Source organism: Pezoporus occidentalis, unplaced genomic scaffold (assembly GCF_034315485.1).
Source record: "Pezoporus occidentalis ecotype Australia unplaced genomic scaffold, CSIRO_AGI_Poc_V1 ctg229, whole genome shotgun sequence".
NCBI classification, from domain to species: Eukaryota; Metazoa; Chordata; class Aves; order Psittaciformes; family Psittacidae; genus Pezoporus; species Pezoporus occidentalis.
Window position 1 is genome coordinate 402,449 of NW_026914169.1, and position 4,410 is coordinate 406,858.

At 52.8% G+C, this 4,410-nt stretch overlaps 1 non-coding gene across 1 annotated transcript; it reads left to right on the plus strand.

Moving 5' to 3' along the window:
- The first annotated feature begins 649 nt into the window (after positions 1 to 649).
- Positions 650 to 722, plus strand: TRNAK-UUU (transfer RNA lysine (anticodon UUU)). The gene has a single exon. It is a non-coding gene; the product is annotated as a tRNA-Lys (tRNA).
- Positions 723 to 4,410: the final 3,688 nt, after the last annotated feature.

Consider the following 4,410-nt stretch of genomic DNA (forward strand, 5'->3'; position numbering starts at 1 on the left):
CAGTTGGGTCTGTGTGGGGAGCGAGGGCACTGGTGGGTGCTGGGCTGGCCCGGTGGATTGCCTTGGAGCAGAGAGGGGCCCCGTCCTGCAGGGCTGGAGAAGGAGAAGAGCAAACCAGGGCCTGGCTGTTGGCAAAGCTGCTGCTGGGACTCGGGCTCGAGCCGCGGCCGCCGCAGCCCCAGCACAAGGCACTGAGCGCGGTGCAGCCCCGGCCCCAGCGCGCCCCCGCGGCCGCTGCTCTTCTGCGGCCGGATCCCCCCGCAGCCAGCGGGGCTTCTCAGCCGCTCCCAGCGCCCTCTCGCCGCTGCCAGCGCATCCCTGCGGCACCAGCGCTGCCCGGGCGCATCGAGGGTCGGTCCCGCGGGAGCGCGGCCCGTGCGCAGATCCTCGTCGTTCTCCTCCCCCTCCTCCTTTGTGACTCTGGCTTCTGGCTGTCCCCAGCAGGGCAAACCTGGTGTTTGTGCCTGCCGGGGCAGGGTAGAGGTCCTGGTCCTGGCGATGCTCCTCATCGCGGGAGGATGCCCTCCGCTGTGGTGGCTTTGTTGGGGTGGAAGAGGCCAAAGCAAGTCCCCACATTGTCCCTCCACTGCCACGGTGAAGTGGGGTCCTCACCGCCTGTCCTGAGCATCCCCCAAAACCCCAATTGTGAGCCTGGATAGCTCAGCTGGGAGAGCATCAGACTTTTAATCTGAGGGTCCAGGGTTCAAGCCCCTGTTCAGGCGAAGGCTTTATCCTTTAGGAGCCCATCCTCCTGCTGGGGCAGTCCTTCCTGGGAGAGCTGAGGTGGGAAGACTCTCTCTTCTTGCTCCCTTTCTCACTGTTGGGTGTTCAGGTGCCAAAACCACCCATCTTCAAGCAGCTTTCTCAAAGGCTGGGTTCCTGCTGTCACCCTCTTTTTCTATGTGACGACCTCCATGAAGATGCTGAAGGGACTGAAGCATCTCTCCTAGGAGGTAAGCCAGGCTCTTCCCAGTGGTGCCTAGTGTCAGGACCAGAGGCCACAGGCACAAGCTGAAGCACAGCAGACTCCATCTGAACATCATATGCTTTTTTCATTGTGAGGGTGATCAAGCACTGGCACAGGGGCTTGTGGTTGCCCAGCAAGGCTGTAGAAACTTCATCCTTCAAGATACTCAACAGCTGCCTAGACACAGACCTGGGCAACCAGCTCTGGGTGGCCCTGCTCGAGCAGAGGATATTGAGCTGACCTCCAGAGCTCCCTTTCTACCTCAGCCATCCCGTGATTCTGTTGTCTGTCACCCCAAACCCACTCCAATCAAAGCCTAGCCCTGAGTCGTTTATAGGGAAGTTCATGTGAGAGCAGAGGCTGCAGTGGCCCTTGGGGCCACCACACTGCTTCAACCAAGCCCTGAATTGCACTGAGTGTGTGTACACACACTTCAGTGTTGTTTTTGTGATACAGAAACTCTTTTACCAGAAAATGGAGTAATTTTGGATGAAAAATATCCCCTTTGGGATTTTGACGTTTTCCAGCCTGAACATACGGCAATTGCTCAAGCACAGTACGTTATTCTTCATGTAGCCTAATGGCTGTATAAACCCAAACTGACTTTCTGGGGGAAGAAAAAGACACGGGATGGAGAAATTATGTATTTCCTTGTGGTTTTGCTTCTCAGCTGTGTAAAAGTGGGATAGGTACTGCTGATGCTAAAGGCCTGGTTCTCTAGATCTTTGTTTCTCATCCTTCTGTACTATATTTAGAAGGGAAAATTCCTTTTGAGCTTTCTCTGGGTAAAGAAATAAGTGTTTTCAGTGCCCTTGAGACACCTGAGCCAACCTGCCAAGTGCTGCAGCCCTTTGCTGCTCTCCGTTCCTCCACAGTGGTGAATAAATTGAAACACGCTGTGAGACACCTCATGCAGCTCGTTGTCATGGCTTTATTGAAAGCTGCCGTCCAGGCAGGGTGAGTTTTGCACAGCCGTCAGGAGAGGGCACCATGACCAACAATCAGGGTGTCCATAGTGTGAAGGCTCCTGAAGAGTAAAAGCAGTGTTTTGAACAGCTTCCTTGTTGGAGAGACCCTGTGCACTGACTACAGGTCAGGAAATCATCATAGGTCACTCTTAGGAGCAGACAGCACATAGAATCACACCCTGATTTGTGTTGGAAGGGACCTCAAAGCTCATCCAGTTCCAACCCCTGCCACGGACAGGGACACCTTCCACTAGACCAGGTTGTCCCAAGCCCCTGTGTCCAGCCTGGCCTTGAACACTGCCAGGGATGGGGCAGCCACAGCTTCTCTGGGCAACCTGTGCCAGGGCCTCAGCACCCTCACAGGGAAGAACTTCTGCCTAAGAGCTCATCTCAATCTCCCCTATGTCAGGTTAAAACCACTCTGCCTTGTCTTGTCAAAAGACCCTCTCCAGATTACTTGTAGTCCCTTTAGGTATTGGAAGGGGGCCTAAAAGATGTATGCAAATGTGCACAGGGAAGAACTTCTTTCTAGGATCTCATCTCAATTTCCCACCAGAGATATCTAGTATCTAATCTAACGCTCACATAAGAGCTCATGGCCCCCTTATAGGGCATGTCCCTTTGCAAACCAACCTCCTTGCATCTGTCTCCCTTGCATCTTTATCCTGGATTGGCAAAACGGATGCTGTGACTCAGATTTGAACTGAGGTTGCTGCAGACACAGCGCAGAGTACTGACCACTGTATGATCACAGCAGAAGTCCTGCCACATGTGGGGACCACTGGGAGGAGAGCTCCTTCACCATCCCCTTCCCTGGCATGGGGCACCCAGAACAGCCCAGTGAACAAAATCACACTATTTCATGACAGTGGCTACAAATGGACTTGGCAGCTGCTGCTTGGAGCTGCAGCAGTCTGGAATAGGGCCCTAAATACTGCAAAATGCTGGTAGTGCTGAGATTGCAGCAAGTGATCAAGGCTGCTGCACAGGACAGTGCTGCTGTGGGGATATTGTACTGTGGGAGCATTATGCAGAGAGGGCAATTCAGTTTAGTATACCACAATGGGGAGCTGAGTGATGCTGCAGGAAAATTGAGGCAGGGAGGTGCAGATAACCCAGGGTGTCCTCAGAGTCCCTCATCTAACATCCCCAGGGCTCCACTGTCACCTCCCTGCTTGGTCATGGTCCCTGCAGGGGAATCCTTCTCTGGCAGCACTGCTCAGGGAAGCCCAGGGCAGCTGACATGGTTGAACTTGGCTGTTCTGAGTAATGATTGAACTTGATGATCTTAACAGTCTTTTCTGATCCAGTGGATTCATGATTCTGTGATTGACTGAGCCTGTGGCAGGGGTGATGGAAAACTAGATGGTCTTTAAGGTCCCTTCCAACCCAAACCATTCTAGGATTCCATGATTCTATGAGGCGAAATTCTCCATCAGGTCAGAGCGCATCTCTGAACCATGAAGATGGCTTGTTGGAGGAGTTGGAGGGACCTCAGTCACCCTGTCCAGCACCCCTGGGACCTCCACCCACACCCCATTACAGCTTCTGCCAGAGCTGATCCAGACTCTGACCTGCGGGCTGGTTTCCTGGTGTGGTGGGGATGTCCTCTTTTTCTTCCTGAAAACTGGAAGTACAGTTTGAGGTCTGATGCTGAGAGTTTGCTTGTGCTTACTGTCATTTCACCCCTTTCCCCCCCCCCCCCCCCCCGAGAAGCTCTCCTGACTTCTTGGCAGAAAGCTGAAAATACCCAAGAGGGTGAGCTGACGTTAGGATGGGATGAGGCAGTTCTCCGCCTTGTGCTCATGAGCAGCTCAGTGCCGGGCTCTGCAGAAAACCTTGGTGGCACTTAGTTTAACTCTAGCACCCACATGCTAGAGGAAACAAAGAGAGCAACAGTGTCTTTTGCAATAACCAGAGCCTGGAGGGACCATGACTTCCCTTCTGTGAATTGCACTGTGGTGGTCACACACTAAAGGCTGTGTTTTGGGGGCATTCAGTGCAGGAGAAGGAGGAAGTGTTTGAGGGAGGAAAGCAATGTTGGTGATTATCTCTCTCTGTCACTCCTTCTGTTCCATTTCTCTACGAGGCTCACCTGCCAGGTGACCTTCTTCCTTTGCCTTTTCCACTCCTTTCCTTTCTTCAACAGACAGAATCATAGAATTGTCAAACAGTTTGGGTTGGAAGTGACCTTCAAAGCTCATACAGTTCAACCCCACACACTGAGCAAAGACGCCTTCAACTAAATGTGTTGCCCAGAACCACAGCCTGTCCTTGAATGTCTCCAGGGATGAGGCATCCACCACCTCTCTGGGCAACCTGGGCCAGTGTTTTACCACCTACCTCATTGTAAAGTATTTTTTCCTCACTTTCAGCCTGAGTCTCCCTCTTCAAATTTAAAACCATCACCCCTTGTCCTGTTGCACAGATCCTGTTAAAATGTGTCTCCCCATTTTTCTTATAGGCCCCTTTGAA